The following is a 20,180-nucleotide window of genomic DNA, read 5'->3' on the forward strand; positions in this document are numbered from 1 at the left end:
ACGTGGCTAATTATGAAAAATCCACGTCCAGCCGAAGCATGTCCTTTTTTTAGGTGTCTTTATTGCACACTCTCACAGAACCATACAACAAACTTTTTCTGCCTCTGTATACATATCTTAGCTCGCCCATAACTAACATGGGAATACAATCCCTCTTGTGGCGTGGGGGTAGTACTGCATATTATAACTAACTCAGGATACTACATCCCTCCCCTCTTAAGTTTAAAGTACTCTTGTAAATTAACTTTAAATCTATTAACTATGTCACCTTCACATTAACCTTACTTTTGCTTAACAGTGAAACTACATAGATACTCAATCTTAACACAACCTAGGACTTTTTTTAAATAACTCAACCATATTACTCTACTCCTTTCAAGATTAAAGGTCAAATGCCAACAATCAAACCAAATAACTCTCATGACAATATTTGTATACATTTTTTTTTTTTTTTAACTAGGAAGGTTGGGTAAACTGCCAAACCTTCCCATGCATGTCCCAGAGCATGTTCTGACTCTTTCTTGAAGGATATGAATTCTAATTAACAAAGTCTCTCAGATAAGCAGGAGTCTGTCTGGTGCGTGCAGATCTTCGCAGCACAGGTGTCTTTTGGGCTTCTGTCCCTAGCAAAAGTTCAGCTGGAGGATGAACCTGGGTTGACTCAGCAGGCTGCTCAGTCATTTCCCCTCCCACTGAAGTTGGAACACCCGGGTCTGCAGGCACGACCTCCACTGCCTGCTCTGGCAACTGCAGGCTGACAGGCTCTCCTTCCACCTCATGACTGGACATCTCGTTTGATGATGCTTGACGCTTACGAATCTGGTCGACGTGACGTCTCATCACACGTCCATCTCCAGCCTGCACTGTATAGGATACGGGTCCAGTGTTCTCATCCACTACTGCTGGTATCCACTTTGGTCCATAGCTGTAGTTACGGACATATACATCATCTCCAGGTGCAAAACTTCTCCACTTACTGTGTGTGTCGTGATGTTCTTTTTGTTTGAGTTGTTTCTTACGAATCTTTGACTTCACATCTGGCAGCAAAAGATCCAGTGTAGAACGCAGTCTTCTGGACATGAGCATTTCAGCGGGTGACAAGCCAGTCGTACTTTGTGGTGTAATTCTGTAGTTGAACAGAAACCTGGCTATTTTTGTTTCCAGTGTATCTCCTTTTGTTTTCTTAATTCCCTGTTTGAATGTCTGAACAGCTCTTTCCGCTAGTCCGTTCGATGCGGGGTGGAAAGGTGCGGATGTTTTATGCTGTATTCCATTCTGCTTCAGGAATGTTGCAAACTCTTGACTGGTAAAGCATGTTCCATTGTCAGATACTATTGTCTGGGGAAGACCATGTATGCTAAAGCACTGTCTCAGCTTTTCAATAGTCACCTGACTTGTTGCAGTGTTTGTTGGGTATGCATCAATCCATTTGGAATGTGCATCCACTATTATCAGGAACATCTTTCCAAGGTAAGGACCTGCATAATCAATATGCAGCCTGCTCCAGGGTGTTTCTGGCCACTCCCATGGATGAAGTGGCGCCCCTGCAGGACACTTCCTATTTTCTTGGCATGTGTGGCAGGACTGAACTTCCTTCTCGACATCAGAATCCATTCCTGGCCACCACACATATGAGCGTGCTAAACCTTTCATCCTGGACATCCCTGGGTGCGTGGCGTGCAGCTGTTTCAGTATGACGCTCCTTCCTTTCTTCGGAACGACCACTCTTGACCCCCAGAGGACACATCCATCTTTCACACTCAATTCTAGTTTCTTTTTAGAGTAGGGTTTGAACACTGTGTCCACTTCTTTTGGCCAACCTTTCATGCACCAGAGTAACACTTGCGACAGTGTTTCATCTTTGGCTGTCCACTGCTTCACCTGAACTGTTGTGATAGGCGGTCTTCCATCAGATCCAGCATAAGGACTTGTGCTGTCTCTTCTTCTTCTTCAGTATGTGGCAGCGGCAACCTGCTCAGTGCGTCTGCATTTGCATGCTCTTTTCCTGGTTTATAAATTATTTTGTACTCGTATGCCCGGAGTAGGGTTGCCCATCTTTGCACTCTTGGTGAACACATCTGAGGAACGGGCTTCTTCTCATGGAAAAGTGAGATCAGTGGTTTGTGGTCCGTGCTGATCGTAAACATTCAACCATAGATGTATTTATGGAATCTCTTTATTCCAAACATGATAGCTAAGCCCTCTTTATCCAGTTGTGAGTATCTCTTCTCGTTTGGTGTTAGCGTGCGGGACATGAAACCTAAGGGTGTTTCACTGCCATCTTCCATGATATGGGACAATACGGCACCCACTCCGTATGGTGAGGCGTCACACGCCAGCACCAACTCTCTATCCGCTGAGTAGTGACTCAGGACTTTAGCTGATTTCAGCATCTGTTTTGACAGTCAAAAAGCATCTTCCTGCTCCTTATTCCAGGCCCTCTGGGCCCCTTTTCTCAGCAACTGGTGGAGAGGAGCTAAACGTGTAGCTAGGTTAGGGAGAAACTTGTTATAGTAGTTTAATAGACCAAGATAAGCCTTCAACTCGGTCACGGTGGTCGGCTGTGGAGCCTCTTCAATGCCTTTTATCTTGCTTTGCACTGGGTGCAGACCTTCTGCATTAATAATGTGACCCAAGTACTCCACCTCATTTCTCAGAAATGCACACTTGCGTCTGTGAAGGCGCAAGCCTGCTTCTTTCAGTCTCCTCAGTACCTCGTCCAGCGTACTTAGATGCTCAGCTTCATCTTCCCCTGTCAAAAGTATGTCATCTAAATACACTGCTACCCTAGGCAGACCCTGTAGCAAGCTTTCCATGGTTCTCTGGAAAATTGCTGGAGCAGATGACACTCCGAAGGCAAGCCTATTGTAGGTAAACAGGCCACGATGTGTGTTAATTGTTAAGTATTTCTTGGACTCTTCATCCATTACAATCTGCTGATAAGCATGACTTAAATCTAGCTTTGAAAACTGTTTCCCTCCTGCTAGACTATTAAACAAATCTTCCACTCGGGGAATGGGGTACTGCTCTAGAGATGAAGCGCTGTTGACTGTTAATTTATAATCGCCACAGATCCTGACAGAACCATCCGGCTTCAGGACAGGTACGATGGGTGCAGCCCACTCAGCATACTTTACTGGTGTTATGATGCTCTCTCTCTGCAGTCTCTCAAGCTCCTCTTCAACTTTTGCTCTCATGGCATACGGAACTGAGCGGGGTCTGTAGAACTTGGGACAAGCTTCAGCTGACACTCTAATGGTTGCTTTCATGCCTTTTAACATGCCTAACTCTTCTTTAAAAACATCTTCATGTTTTGAAAGTACCTGCTGTAGCCCTTGTGTCTCTGTTCTCACATGTTTTATTTCATCCCACTTAAGCTTCAGTGTCTCCAGCCATGCTCTTCCCAGCAAACTAGGTCCAGTACCCTTCACCACCACTAGGGGTAACGTCTTCACTTGCTGGCCATAGATTACTTCCACATCTGCTACTCCCACAATTTTAATTTTCTCCCCTGTATAGGATCTCAGTGTGAGCTTAGTTTCTTTGAGCTGTGGCTGCTTGTTCTCTTCCCACATTTCATTAAATGTTGTCTCATTCATAACACTCACACTACATCCAGTGTCAATCTCAAAGTTTACTTTCTTCCTATTCACTTCCATCTTTACTTCAAATGGCTTAATTCTCCTTATTGAGGTTTCTGTTTTAATGCAAGCTAACGTGAAGGCTTCTTCTTGCTCTGATGAACTATCATCCTGCCCCTCACACACCTTGTGTGCTTTCTGTGGACGCGCGCGCCGCTCCTCTCTGTTTGGTTTCCTTTCATCTGGCCGCGAGCTCCCTTTATTTTTATTTCGGCAGGCTTTGGCGATATGTCCTACTTTTCCACAGGCGTGACACTTTGCTTCTTTAAACTTGCACTCGGCTGCACTGTGTTGCTTTCTGTGGCATCTGTAGCACTCTCTTTTTCCAGTCTCCCTTCCTCTCCTTTCCCTCCGTCTTCATGCTGTTACAAGCTAACGGAGCTTTATTTTGAAGGTCCGGCACATTCCTACTGGCGGCTTCGGCTGCTACGGCAATTTGAAATGCCTTCTCAAATGTTAAATCGGTTTCAGATGACAAACGTCTTTGAATCCTATCATCATTGATGCCACAAACGAGGCGGTCTCTTAACATTTGCTCCAGTGTCGTGCCGAAGTTAGAATCCTGAGCGAGTCGTCTCAGCTCAGCTACGTATACACTCACAGTTTCACTAGGCTGACGGGCACGAGAGTCGAATTTGTATCTCTGCACGATCTCGCTTGGTTTGGGATTGAAGTGGTCTTTCATGATAGTCACTATTTGGTTATATGTTTTCGTGCTGGGCTTATCTGGACTCACCAGGTTCCTTATGAGCTTGTATGTGGCTGGTCCCACCACGCTAATGAGGATAGCTCGTTGCTTATCTCCATCATCAATATCATTAGCAACGAAGAACTGATCCAGAATCTCGCAGTACTCTTCCCAAGTCTGCTCCTTCGAGTCAAATGCTGACAGATTTCCTACCGTCATATTCATCTTCGTTTTATATGTGCTCTTGTCCTGCGTCCGCCCGGTCTTCTTTTTTTTTTTTTTTAGCACCGCTTCGTCTTCAGTCCACCACTCTTTTCAATCCTCCGTCAACTTCCCAGAATTATCCTCGTCCCCAATATGTGATAACGTGGCTAATTATGAAAAATCCACGTCCAGCCGAAGCATGTCCTTTTTTTAGAGGTCTTTATTGCACACTCTCACAGAACCATACAACAAACTTTTTCTGCCTCTGTATACATATCTTAGCTCGCCCATAACTAACATGGGAATACAATCCCTCTTGTGGCGTGGGGGTAGTACTGCATATTATAACTAACTCAGGATACTACAGATATGGAAGTTTCAGTGCAGTGCTAAATAAATAGATATGGTGCAAAATGCAATAGATTAAAAGAAATTATTTAAATAATAATTGGTAGTGCAAATATGATGTTGCAAATGTGATGCAGAGTCTTGATTTAGTGTTTCAACAGCTCAACAGCAACGGGGGAGAAGCTGTTGCAGAACCTGCTGGCAGTGCAGCAGATGCTACGAAGCATCTTCCCATAGGATAACAGGGATAGCACTCTTGGTTGGGGTGGGATGTGTTGCTGATGATTTTACGGGCTTTGGACATGCAGCCCTTGGATGAAATGTCTTTAATGGAGAGGAGTGGAGCCCCGATGATTCTCCTCTCTGCTGTTCTCACCACTCTCCTCACATTCTTCCAGGGTGAGGCACTATAGTCTCCACACCACACAGTGAAACAGCTGGTCAGAACACTCTCTATGATGCTTCTCTAGAAGGTCATTAGGATGGGTGGGGGCAGGTGGGTTCTTCTCATCCTCCATAGGAAGTACAAGTGCTTCTGTGCCCTTTTAAACAGTGAGATGGTGTTTACAGTCCAGGTGATGTGCACACACAGGAATTTGGTGCTGCTGATGAGCAGTGGAGTATGGTATGGCTGGTTCTTCCTAAAGTCAACGATAATCTCCTTCGTCTTCTCCATGTTTAGGTTTAGGCCGTTGTCTCTACACCAGCTGAGCTTCTGCTACACCTCCTTTTTGTAGTCCCAGTCGCTGTCGTCTAAGGTGAGGCCTACCACCATGGTGTCGTCTGCAAACTTCCCAATGTGATTGGTGGGGAACCTGGGGATGCAGTCGTTTGTCATCAGAGTGAACAGCAGGGGGTTCAGGACGCAGACCCGAGGAGAGCCTGTGCTTAGGGTGATGACATATGAGGTGTTCTGTCAGACCCGGACTTACTGAGGCCTGTTGTTCAGGAAGTCTAGCAGGCAGTTGCAAAGGGGTGTACTAAAGCCCAGATAATCCAGTTTCCCCACCAGATGCTGCGGGATCATATTGTTGAAATCTGAACAGAAGTCCAGGAACAGCATTCGCATGTGGGTGTTCTCCTCTCCTAGAATTATGTTTAAATCCAAAGCCAAAAAAAATCAGCGACAGGAAGTAGTGTAGGATCTTATTTCCGGTGCAGGTCGGGAAGAGACGAGTGAGAAAACAAAAAGGTTTTAAGGCATCTTTTTTTGTCAAGAAATACATTATCAAGCTTTAACACATTATATTTTAGTACGTTTAATATTTTTGGGGTTAGATAGATAGATAGATAGATAGATAGATAGATAGATAGATAGATAGATAGATAGATAGATAGATAGATAGATAGATAGATAGATAGATAGATAGATAGATAGATAGATAGATAGATAGATAGATAGATAGATAGATAGATAGATAGATAGATAGATAGATAGATAGATAGATAGATAGATAGATAGATAGATAGATAGATAGATAGATAGATAGATAGATAGATAGATAGATAGATGCAGGTACTTGTCTTTGTCGTCCGCTCTATTCAGCTGGCTTTTGAAACACAGGGCGAGAAGGTGGGGGCCGGGTGGTGAGGGTTTATGGGGGCGAGAAACGCAAAAGTAACGCAATTGTTACTTTTACAAGTAACTAGTTACTTTTATTGTGGAGTAACTCAGTTAGTAACTCAGTTACTTTTTGGGAGAAGTAACTAGTAACTATAACTAATTACTTTTTCAAAGTAACGTGCCCAACACTGGTTATCTTCTCCTAAAATATATGCATTACCAACGTTTGTTATAAAAATGACATAATGCAAATTTGTTATTATTTAATCATGTTAATTTTTTATTTTATTTTATAAGAGGTTTCATATCAGATTTTGCACATAACTGTCTGCCTGATTGAATCATTTCAAGCATTAGATCAGATGTTATGAGCCAATAGTTACTTAATATTTAAGAAGCCATTTCAGGTAAATTTTTACTCTTGTTTGAATAATTTCTTTAATAACTACTTTCTGCTTTTAACTTTAAAAAAAAGGTAAATTAGTGATACTCTAACTTGAGTAAAACTTTAGGTACTCTATCTCCCTCTGCTTATGTGTAACTTTGTGTTGGTTTAAGTTAATATTGTCTTGTTTTACCTTCCGGTGGAATGGAGGTGCGTGGATGTTCGTACGAAGCACACGACAAGGGATCTTCTTAAACTGAACTTTACATGCTTTAAAAACAGATTAGTTACAGACAAAGCTGACGATTGATACACTGTGTTGTTTCGGCCTCTACAACCTAAAACATCTCACGATGATACTAAGTTATCCAGATGACCATGTTGCATTTACAGACTTGGCACTAGGCTCTGAGAAATCAAAACAAAATAAAAATAAAAACATTATTTTATGCCTATACCAGCTTAAACTGCTTCATAATATCAATAAAATACATAAATATTGTGGTTGTGATGTGACAAAATTTGAAACAGTTCACAGCCTGTTACCAATGTACAAAGCACTTGTACATGCACAAATATATCCCATTTACTAAGATTTAAACAAGCAGACAGATCTAAAGTTCTAAAGTTGAACACTCATATTAACTTCATGTGACTTTGCCATGCATAACCAAGTTTTTTTTCCATTCACCATGAGTGAGTGCCTCATTTAGAAAATGGAGAATGGGCAGCTCACCAGCTGAGCATTACCAGCTGAGTCTTAGCGATACTAACAATCCTGAAAATGACAATGAGGTTACTTTGGTTGTGTTATTTTTACCACTCATATGTTCAAAATCACTGATTGTTACTGTGTGATACTAGTTGTGTTTACCACCACATGCTGCTCTTGCTGATTATTTTGTTGTCTCCTTCCTCCATCACAGCTTCCTTTCATTTTCCTTATCATACTTGGTGGCATCCTGTGCCTTTCCAATCATGTATTTTGCATGTCTCATTAATTGTTTCCTGTTTTCTGTTCCGTATAACCCTGTGGGATCAATAATGCAGTCTATATTTTCACTGTGAAGCTTGGCATCCTTTGGGTAACACAGCCACTTCCAACTGTGTAACCATTTGTTAATGTGATGGAGTGGTTTCTCCTTGATTGCTCAGTAACAGTTAATGATTATCTTTGGAACTGGAAACTTACTCTTAAGAAGCTGACAATTTACAAATTTTAGTAAACAAATTAGAGGTGCAAATATTTAATAATAAAAGTATAGTTAAAAAGTTATATCACAAAATCAAATGATAAAATTCTATTTTTATATTTGTGTAATTTGCTTACTTTAAATATAAATGCAAGGAATAAAAAAAACAAAATAATATTGTGAAATCCTGCTTTAGATATACACATTCTCTACAGAGGAGATTGCATATGCTACTGGCAGTTTGGGAATGGCCATAAAAGAACAAAAAGGTCTAAGCAATGGAGTTAGAGGTAATAATGATAAACAAAATAAAAACATATTCATAATAATCATAATATTTTAGCATATTATCACTATCATGAGGACCTGTTAAGGGACATTTACAGTCCTTGTGAATGTTATTCAGCTTAGATATTTGCCGTACATTGCTGTACATTAATCTCAGTGCTTAGTTTAATACTGCACACCATACAACCTTTTTGACTATGTTATATGTTTTGACTGGTATTTCTGGTTCTGCATTAGACTCTTTTTTTCTGATTAGTCAAAAATTCAGAATTCAAAATGTCAGATTCTGCATCATGACAAAAGTTTTCCTTGGACTGTGGTCCTCTAATTAGTGGGGTTCAACAAGTTCAGTTCTGGGCCCATTTTAATTTAATTTCAACCTGGAGAGACTCACACAGAGAGAAGCTGCAATTAGAAAAGTTTTATTGATATAATCTTTGGTACTCAGGCTCTGGCAGAAGACTTTGATGCTGTGAATCGACATTTGCTTTGGTGAGTAACCTTGGAAAAGATTAGAGTAGTCTTTTTCCCATGGCCTGGAAACAGGTGGAAGAATAGGTCACAGGGTGAGTGGGACTGAGAATAGTCTGAGAGTGAGGGAGGAGATGGGGTTGAGGTGGGTGAAAGTTTGCTGGCATGCTGGAGGGAGGCTTCCCATATCATTGTGGACTTTTTGGTTCTGTTTGAGTTTTCTTTTTCAGTCTTCAGTTACTCTTTTTTCTTTATGTCATTCTGTGTTTTCTTGGCCATTAGTTTATTTTCAATTTCATGTCATTCTAGTTGTTTTCTAGCTACATTTAAGCAGTGCTGTATTTTTTGAGTTACTCCTTGTTGCCCTTTTGTGCCAATCTCCTTTCCCCTAGCTTCCTAACATCCACACCTGCTCCCTATCAGCTGATTAGCCCATTCTTTGTTGCATCTCACATCTACTGTATACACCTCCTTTAGAGTTATTCACTGCTTGATTCTCTTCCTTACTTAATTGCTTCATGACTTCAGTTTATTCCCCCTTTTGATTTTTTTTTATTACTAAGTTCCACCCCTGTTGGTTTAGGATTATTTGCCTTTGTACTATGAACATCTTCATTGAATCTGTGATAGATTATCTCTGCCTCTTCAGCTCTGCATTTGGATCCACAACAACAGCCATCGACCCTGACAAGGCTAGGCCAGGAGCTAAAGGAAGGGGACCTTGAAAAAAGTTTGGCTTCTGAGGAGGTGCACTCCTGACGTTGATTGGCTGAAGCTAAACTAGGGACATTGCAGGTGGTTCAGGTGAAGCTGATAAGAGTCTTACAGGTTGAAAGCTTCATTTTACATTCTTTTATTAGATGGGATGATACTATTTTTTTGGCACCTCCTACCACATATACAGGTGCTGGTCATAAAATTAGAATATCATGCAAAAAGTAGATTGATTTCAGTAATTCCATTTAAAAAGTGAAACTTGTATATTATATTCATACATTACATACAAACTCATATATTTCAGATGTTTATTTTGTTTAATTTTGATGATTACAAATGACAACAAATGAAAATCTCAAATTCATCATATCAGAAAATTAGAATATTGTGAAAAGGTTCAAAATTGATGGCCCCTGGTGCCACACTCTAATCAGCTAATTAACTCAAACCACCTGCAAAAGCCTTTAAATGGTCTTTCAGTCTAGTTCTATAGGCTACACAATCATGGGGAAGACTGCTGACTTGACAGTTGTCCAAAAGACGACCATCGACACCTTGCACAAGGAGGGCAAGACACAAAAGGTCATCGCTAAAGAGGCTGGCTGTTCACAGAGCTCAGTGTCCAAGCACATTAATAGAGAGGCGAAGGGAAGGAAAAGATGTGGTCGAAAAAAGTGTACAAGCAAGAGAGATAACCGCACCCTGGAGAGGATTGTGAAACAAAACCCATTCAAAAATGTGGGGGAGATTCACAAAGAGTGGACTGCAGCTGGAGTGAGTGCTTCAAGAACCACCACACACAGACGTATGAAAGACATGGGTTTCTGCTGTCGCATTCCTTGTGTCAAGCCACTCTTGAACCACAGACAGCGTCAGAAGCGTCTAAAGAGAAACAGGACTGGACTGCTGGTGAGTGGTCCAAAGTCATGTTCTCTGATGAAAGTAAATTTTGCATTTCCTTTGGAAATCAAGGTCCCAGAGTCTGGAGGAAAAGAAGAGAGGCACTTCATCCACGTTGCTTGAAGTCCAGTGTAAAGTTTCCACAGTCAGTGATGGTTTGGGGTGCCATGTCATCTGCTGGTGTTGGTCCATTGTGTTTTCTGAGGTCCAGGGTCAACGCAGCCACATACCAGGAAGTTTTAGAGCACTTCATGCTTCCTGCAGCTGACCAACTTTTTGGAGATGCAGATTTCATTTTCCAACAGGACTTGGCACCTGCACACAGTGCCAAAGCTACCAGTACCTGGTTGAAGGACCATGGTATCCCTGTTCTTAATTGGCCAGCAAACTCTCCTGACCTTAACCCCATAGAAAATCTATGGGGTATTGTGAAGAAGAAGATGCAATACACCAGACCCAACAATTCAGAAGAGCTAAAAGCCACTATTAGAGCAACCTGGGCTATCATAACACCTGAGCAGTGCCACAGACTGATCGACTCCATGCCACGCCGCATTGCTGCAGTAATACAGGCCAAAGGAGGCCCAACTAAATACTGAGTGCTGTACATGCTCATACTTTTCATGTTCATACTTTTCAGTTGGCCAACATTTCTATAAATCCTTTGTTTTTATTGGTCTTCAGTAATATTCTAATTTTCTGATATGATGAATTTGAGATTTTCATTTGTTGTCATTTGTAATCATCAAAATTAAACAAAATAAACATCTGAAATATATGAGTTTGTATGTAATGTATGAATATAATATACAAGTTTCACTTTTTAAATGGAATTACTGAAATCAATCTACTTTTTCATGATATTCTAATTTTATGACCAGCACCTGTATGCAGACCCAATTGCATGCATGTTCTAAACTGCACAGGTTCTTCATCCAGTTTTTATCCCAAAAAAGAGATTCAACAAAAACTCCTCGCAGTCTGCTTTCCCGGCCCCTGAACACACCAAAAATCTTGGAATAACTTTTTTTTAGATAAATATCATTATTACCTCCATGGCTTAGAACCCAATCATTCTTTTACAGCCACTCTCAACCTGTCTGTAGAAAACACAATTTGGGCACAGAATCTGTTTGTTTTTTAATGGGTGGAACCAATTTTGGTTAATTTGTCTTGCACATTTTTTTGATTGCGCACAACATGCTCACCTATTGCACGTAATGCAACGTAGTGTGATAAAAATGCTCATAAAATGAGGGTCTTAGCCTGTCTTCACTGGTCTCCAGTGGAATATTGGATTTGATTTTAAGTACTTGTTTTTAAGTATCTATAAATGGACATGTTCCTAATTATTTTTGTCAGCATATAACCATATAATGCCAAATGTATTGTATTTGATACATACGGTTTCTGAAATGTTTTGCATCTGACACTTTTTGCATAATTTATTGGTAAAAACTTTGCTCAAAATCCTATTGTACACAATCAGATATACCTGATAACAAAATAAGGAATTCAAACCAAAAAAAGTTATTTTCTGTTTTGTTTTATTCTTGGATCAGGCTTTAAAGGGTTAACCATACACCTGGCTTCCTGTAGTCTTTGATCCTAGATGTAGTGAGCTTCGAGTAGAAGAAAGCTGTTTGATAATTAAAATATTACTTTAAATATAAATTGTAACAGCGATGAAGATGTATCTCAGTCCCATCCTTTGTTTTGGAGGTCAAATCTAATGAATTTCTCAGTGAAATCCATTACAGCAAATAAATACTTTCAAAGAAAGTTCCTTTTGTTTACTCTACTATCAATCTTTTTTGTGATTGTCAGCCTGTGAATTACCATTGCCAACTAGTATTCCTAACATGTATTTTATTTGAACTTCACAAACTTTGCAGTTCAAGTAATCTTAAAGTGACCAGAGGTTAAAAGAACAGACCTTTATCACCTTTGTTGCTGCTTAAGCCTTTGTAGTTCCTGCCCTTAGGAAACATTGCAAACACTTTTACTCAAGCCAATTAAAACAGTTCCCAATCCCCCATATGTTTTATAATGAGATTTCTATTACGTATTACAGCAGGGAGTCTTTTCCCATAGCACTGCTTTGCCTCAAGTCCACCTGCTTGATTTGTCATTGATAAAAACACTGTGTTACATACCCTGCAGTTGTACAGATGTCATAATGTAGAGCATGTTAGCATTGGTTGCTTCATGGGCATGCTTCAGTTGGGTATGCTTTAGAAGATCCTCTAACAGTTCAGCATCATAAAACAAGTAGTTATTTAGGGGATATTAGTTGCTTATTGAAATTATTTCCACATTCTGTTGTGCCACTGAGGTTAGGCTTTACACCTGCAAGGCTATACAATGTCCGGGTGAGAGGTGTTGTGCATTCTGTTTCATTAGAGATTTTTTGGAACAGAAAATAATAGTTTCCATAACAGGCTAGACTCTTTTCCAAGGTTTTTACATTTATTAACCATATGTGAAACATTCCTTCTTTTAAGAATTAAGTTAGTCAGAGGAAAGTTGTCTAGATCATAACAGGGCAGAACTTTGAGCATTGGGTTACGATTGTCTTGTTCTCATCTTTATAAAGATATAAAAGTGAATTACTGTACCGTCAATCTCCTTTTTTTAACAGGACGGCATAGTTGAACACTTCTTTCCAACGACGTGTTATAAATTAACACAGGAGGGACCACCAAAAAGACTTTGAGGCTTTAGTGCATACTGGACTCAATGTTACATCACTCTTAGTTATCTGACACAAATACAACTATATTAATATGGCACCTTTCAGAGCCAGAGTATCTTGTTTTAGTGTCTTACCTAAAATAATCTATTACAAAACCAGATTTAAAACAAAGACAACTTAAGACATACTTTCAGAAGAAAATAAAACAAATGATAGGACTCTGTTGAAAACAAAACAAAACAAAAAAAAATATTAAGAGCTTTTTCAAAAGGAACAGTCTCAGCTAGACCTTGAAAGTTGAGGGATTTTCAGGGTTTCGAAGCATTTTAACTAAAACTATAAATGTGGTTTCTCCTATTGTTTGTCATCAAACCTCTAGCATCAGTGTTTTGGATCAACTGAAGACCAACTTTAGAGTCAACAGTGAGTTACAGTAGATTAAATGTAACAAATGACCAACAAGCCTCTTTATATTACTGATTTTGGATACATTTCGAAGATGAGAGAAACCATCTCTAGAAACCTGTTATATATGTTAACTGTATTTTTTCAGTTCTCTTTCAGATGTGTGAAATTTTCCATTGTCAGACGCTCAGAACTTTGATCCTTTGTAGAAGTGGAACCTCAGGTGAGTGACTATGAAACTCAAACAGGCCACGCCACGAGCATTTAAGTCAATAACCTGGTTTGAAGTTCAGTCTGAGCTCAGAGGAAGGAGCTGAATCCAGAAGGATTGTATCTCATCAGCATGCAGTGGGAGCCGCCCCCAGAGTTCCAGGAGAGAAGCTGAGCCGGCTGATGATCAGAGGCCAGCAGATGCGAGTGAGTAGAAGTATCTTTGGGGAGGATCAGGTCAGAAAGCAGAAGAGGTACCAAAGGAGAATACACGCTGAGGTCAAGAGACAGGTCAAAGCTCGGTAATCAGGTAGAATCCAGGAAAGAGTCCAAAAAACATCAAGCTAAAAGAGCAGAAACAAAGCAAAACTTGGAAGTCCAATGGCAGAAACTCGTCAGGATCAGGAAATCAGAATCACATAGAGTCGCTAGAGTCACTCTCCTACACAGCTTGAATAATCTGGCACCAGTAGCTGAGAACAGGCAGCTTGAATAGAAGCAGGAACAGGTAGAACTGATGAGAGACGATGAGCGCTGGGCGTAGCTAAGCAGATGTTAGAAAGGAGCCAAATCCAGCCATCATGACATGCATATCTTCTGTTTTTGGTTGCCAATCTGTCTTGCTTGTGCACTTATGTTCTTAGTTAATTGTCACAATATACAATATAGACAGAGAATAACCATCCATTTTTTACCACTTGTCCATCAGTCTAAAAGGAGACTGGTGCCTACAGCCGATTGTGGTCTTAATGCTGGTAACACCCTGGACAGATCGCCAGTCCTTCAAAGGGTACAAGAGAAACCACACAACCACCACACACACACACACACACACACTCTTCCACAAGGGCAGTTTAGAGTCAACAATTAACCTTGTAGTCAATATTTTTCATGAAATAACTTTTTTGAGAAAGGAAGCTGGAAGAGCTGAAGTGAAACCCTTGCATGCACAGAGTAGACATGCAAACTCTGCAAGAAAGACCCTGGCCAGGGAGCCAAACCAGGGTACTTCTTGCTGCACAGTAACAGTGCTACAAACTGCACCAAACTGAACCCTCTATAGAATATCATGTTGTTCAAATGCAGAACAGACCTCTACCTCACACAGGATTCCCAAACTTATGATTACCTTAAATTCAATTATCTTGTAACGACTTTTCAGGTCGAATTTCTTCAAATTGAAGGGCCTCACACAGCAGCATATACCTCCTGCTTCTATTGAATGTCTCTTTAATAAGTGACTTAAATAACATTCAAATTCAAAAAAACTGGATGCTATGAAACTGTTGGATCAGAATCAGTGAAGAGAAGGGATTACATAGCTTACATTAGTGTCAATAATATGGATAGCCATTATTAATACACATATAGGCTTGATCAAAATTGGTTATTCATAGCCGACAATATCTACAATACTTGGATATCTAGTGATTGTGAGATGATGTTTTGCTAAAGCCTTGAAATTAAGCAAATATTGCTGCAATATAATTCAATTCTGGATGCCTAATACTAGCATCAAATGGTCACTTTGGATATCTAATAATGAACAAATAAATATTTCACAAAGTAGTCATGTCTACACGTTTTAATTGTATTTGAATGAAAAATATCTAAACATAGCATGCTGATAATTGCACTCGACCTATGTGAGGTAATCAATGTAAAATGAGTGCTAAAAGAATTTATTTACCTGGGTTTTATTTTGATAAACACATTCTGAACCAAGTGCTCTAAAGCAGGGATACATTTTCTCTTCTTGACATCTCCATTGTTGTAGATTTGATAAAAAGACCGAATACTTGAGCACTAACCAAAAACCAGGATATTAAATATTAGGGTCCTGTAAAGAGATCATCATAGCTTTATTTATCAAACTATTCATTCCGAGATCTTCCAGGCATAGCATTAGGTACTGACTAAACAAATCTGGATCAAAATGACTGTAAATTCATCAAGTCATCCACCAGATGAGTGCACCCAGAAAAAAAGTACAAGGACTTCTAAGTAGGAGTGTCTTTTATAATTGTTTTCAAAAACACAAAATTTCAAGTATTTCAACCACCTGTTAGAACCCTGCTAAATGTACTTTGATGCTTTAATGCAAAGCACTAGGCTGATGCATCTCGCCTAAATGACCAGAACGGAGCTATTTGAAGTAATTTTCGTCAAATTAAGTTACCGGCATATTTAAAGTGTAACTTTAAAGCAATCCTAACTTGTCAAAAGCTGCAAAATACTTGAGGCTGGGAACAAGAACAACTGCACCAACCATACAGCTACAACTCCAAATGAGTAGTCTGAATTAAAGCGTGTGTGTTAGAATGGCTCATTTTAAAAAGTCTTAATTGGAGTCCAGTTAAAAAAAGAGTGAAAATAGCTGTTTGTTGATGCTATCTATCCTGTCTGACTAAGTTTAAGCTATGTGATAACACATTTCTGCTTTGAAATATGTGAAGCATACTAGGAAACTACCAACAGATATCTAGCTATTGCTGCAGTGAAAGATAGTTTTTTGGTACTTATAGTTAGTTGGATAGTTTGTTGGTATGAATATCACAGTTTTTATCTCTTTCTTTATGAAAACTAGGATGAAAACCATGTGTCCTTTTTTCTTCCATCTCAAAATGATGCTCAATTTTTTAGCTTATCACATAAAATCACAATGCAATTTAATGTATGCCTGTGCAAATTCTTCTGGGTCATGGCAACCCCTACCAAGTAACCACAAAATGTACTATCATTTGTGGCAGAAAAATGAAAAAGTATGAATAATTTTACAAGGTACTGTATGACTTTTTTAAAATAGTAGAAAAAAATATTAAGGATTGTAGTTAAAGAAATGGAAAAATTAGATAATAAAACATAACATATCTAGATCAACTAAACTTTATTATAGTATTTTCAAAGATGTAAGATGTGCATAGTCACAGAAATCTCTATCGTGTGCATTTGGTTCCTTTTTGTCTCTGTCTCTCCTGAAAAACAGTTTTTTTTTTTTTTCCTATTGAGCAACTTATTCATCAATCACTAAACCTCCCACAATCAAGCCCTCATATATCGACACCCATCAGGGGGTTTGCTCCACATTTGATTCAGACGTAGCATTTTCCCCCACACAGAGCAATGAATTGAAGTGTGAAATCATGTTCACATGCTTGCGGTGTGTGTTATTAAGAGGTTACAAGCCCCCAAGTCCATTTTTAGCTTTCCTTTCAATTCTGTGTGGATAAACTTTTCTTAGCAACAGTTACTATGCCTACGAGGCTGCCAAAGATGCATCAAAGTCCTGCACAATCTCTGGCTATGCCCAGGTTGGAAAAAAAAGAGCCAGCATGGAGATCAAATTGAAGAGAGAGCAGTCTAATGTCAACGACAGATCTACCTGGATCAATAACAGAGATGTAATAAATTGTTTCATCTCTTTTGTGGAAGATAAGACAGAAAGATGTTCTGATCACCCACTAAGTCCAAATACTTTAAGTATTTATTTAGCCGAGAATACTATGTTCTGTCTACCTGTTTTCATCATGCCACATCGCCCTGTGCGGATAAATTATGACTATGTAATTTAGCTTGCTTGAGTACATTTGTGTGTGTGTGCTTGGGGCTAGTAAGCTGGGGAAGGGGGGAGTTAGCCATATGCTGGGCCATATGGGTCTGCAGGGGCTCTGCTCTGTCTGCCTGGGGGAAAGTAAACATCTCTGAAACACACACCAAAACACTAGTTTACAGCGAGCCAAGTTGCTTCTGCTGATGACACCATTTGATAAATCCTCCCTACTCCCTGAGAGGCCAGGAGGGGAAGAAACGGCCAGAGGCTAACAATGTACTGTCTTGCAATTACAAGCATGCTCTGAAACGATGTGCAACACATAAAAGTGAGCAATCAGAAGAAAGACTAACACAGTAATGCACAATAACAATAAACAGACACAGTAGTTTACATTGTTAAAACAAATCAGTCCAATACAAATACAGTAGCTGCAGAAAGGTTAATGTTAAATCATTATGCATTATTTGGTTAGATTAAGTATCAGAGAGTTAATCATTGGCAGTATTAAACATGTATTATCATTCCTCTCCCAGCATGTTGGTCCAGCTGTTTGCTTTAACAACCAACTAAGCTGCAAGCAAATAAATGCTCTGCATGTGTATTTTCCAACATTTAACACGTTTTTCGATTGATTGAATCAAGTTCAATGACAGCATATTGTCAGCATAAGGTTTAACAAAATCAAGATAAGGGAAAGGGAATGATCCAAAACAACAGGCAAAAATATACATATTTGAGACATCTCTCACATTTAACCTAATCTACTCTGCCAAGCAGTAACATAATAGTACATAATAGTAGTACATAATAAAAAATTTACTGATTGAAAGGTAAGTGGACTAAATATCCAATATCCACTCCATAAGTGGAACTGTTGTACTATAAAGGTAGCTAATACACTTGTTTTTAGTGGATTAAACAGACATTTTAAACCAGTGTACTTGCCCATGCAGATTTTACCTGCATGGGCTGGTGGTAAATATTTAATGTTGAGCCCAGAAAAGCCAAGTTTTACTGTTTGTTGCTCCCAAACAGTAGAAAGTTGTCAGCTTTATTTTACCGGATTTGTGAGGCTAAAGTTGGCATAAAGTACCTGAGATGGAAAAACAGGGAAACCCAAACAGCTGAAAAGGTAAATAACTGCAATAACAAATTTCTCTGTTTGCATATGTGCTAAAAATATCACCCTCAAAGCTTTGTTTAAAAGAGTAAATTGGTAGGCATCCTTTGTTTTACAAAGCCTAAAAAAAAGGAAAGCAAAAGTAAACAAAACAAAAACAACTCAAATCATAGAAACCAAAAAGGGTCGTACAAAATTGGAACATATGGGTCAGTGATTGCATGCCCCTATTGTGTGTCAACTTCTGTCCTCTTGAACCCTAGTCAGCCTCAGCAGAAGGCAGCCTGGTTCGTCTGGAAATTTCTTCCTGTTAAAATACACTGTTGCTGTATGCATATTTGTTATGAGGGATTACTGTCTACTGTCCAATATCTACTGTCACAATATGTTCATACAAAAACAGCAAATCCTGTAAAGTCAGTGACTGGATGTAACTAGCTTGGTTTTCTTTGATAGAACCATTATAACCAATCTATAGTCTGCATATGGCCTTGACATGATATTTACTGGGACTTGGCGCTTTAAAAACAAACTGGCCTGAATTTATGGTAATAAGAAGCTTAAAGGAGAATTCCGGTTTTTAACACTTTTAGCCCATTTTCTGTAGTGTCCAGGATGAAATCGAATGATCGACACCAAAATTTTGACAATTGGTCCTGTCTCTGCTTTTTGGCTCATGCAGAATCCCCCCCTGGCTGCTTCAGAATGGCTTCCATTGTGCATGTCCAATAATGTCCTTAAAACAACCTTAAACGTTCTTTTTTTAAAATATGCTACTCACCGGGTCGTCAGCGCTGTTCAATGACGTTCCAAAAAAAGTTTCGTAAAGAATAGTCAATATCCCTCCGCCACCAGAAACGGAAATGGGGCCTGTTTACACTTAGTTGTAGTCTTTTCGCAAGGCCCAAGTGTTTATGCTTCACTCTGTGTACTCGGACGTCGAGGTGCTAACGTCTCTGTTAAACACTTTAAAAAACTCTGAAAATGGAATACGAAAGGTGGATTCTTGAGGAGGACATATTGGACTTTGAGTTTGACGGTAGAGGATACCGTCGCCAACTAGTGGTCTGGAGTGTGCAACGCTTCAGATTCGAACGGGAAGCGGAAGTTTATAAGCGGTTGTGATGTATCGGAAAAAATTGTTCTGGGATTTACAAAATGCTAAATAAAACAAGACAGGAACGGTTTTTCTTCACTAAACTTTTTTTGGAACGTCATTGAACAGCGCTGACGACCCGGTGAGTAGCATATTTTTAAAAAAGAACGTTTAAGGTTGTTTTAAGGACATTATCGGACATGCACAATGGAAGCCATTCTGAAGCAGCCAGGGGGGGATTCTGCATGAGCCAAAAAGCAGAGACAGGACCAATTGTCAAAATTTTGGTGTCGATCATTCGATTTCATCCTGGACACTACAGAAAATGGGCTAAAAGTGTTAAAAACCGGAATTATCCTTTAAGAGAAAATTCAATCTTGAAGACTCTTCACTTGAACAACCTGCAATGTCCCTAGTTAACCCTCAGCCAATCATTGTCAGAACCTCACATCCTCTGAAGTCAATAATCTTTCAAGATCCCCTTCATTTAGCTCCTGGCCTAGCCTCCCTCCAGCACCCCATCGAGCTTTCACCCACCTCCACCCCATCTCTTCCCTCACTCTCAGACTATTCTCAGTACCACTCACTGCATGAAAAGTGAGATTTTCGTCCCCGTAAACCCCCGTAAACTCCCGCAGATCTGCCTGATTTTCGTCAGTTTCCGACAATTTGCAACCCGTGCTTGTCCGTGTTTGTCGTGCC

General features: G+C 39.7%; 1 pseudogene; it reads right to left on the reverse strand.

The window, feature by feature from the left end:
- Window positions 1-429: 429 nt before the first annotated feature.
- On the reverse strand, window positions 430-4,585 carry LOC119784429 (annotated as a pseudogene).
- Window positions 4,586-20,180: the final 15,595 nt, after the last annotated feature.

This window comes from Cyprinodon tularosa, unplaced genomic scaffold, assembly GCF_016077235.1.
Source record: "Cyprinodon tularosa strain WSP-4 unplaced genomic scaffold, ASM1607723v1 ctg226, whole genome shotgun sequence".
Classification (NCBI taxonomy): Eukaryota; Metazoa; Chordata; class Actinopteri; order Cyprinodontiformes; family Cyprinodontidae; genus Cyprinodon; species Cyprinodon tularosa.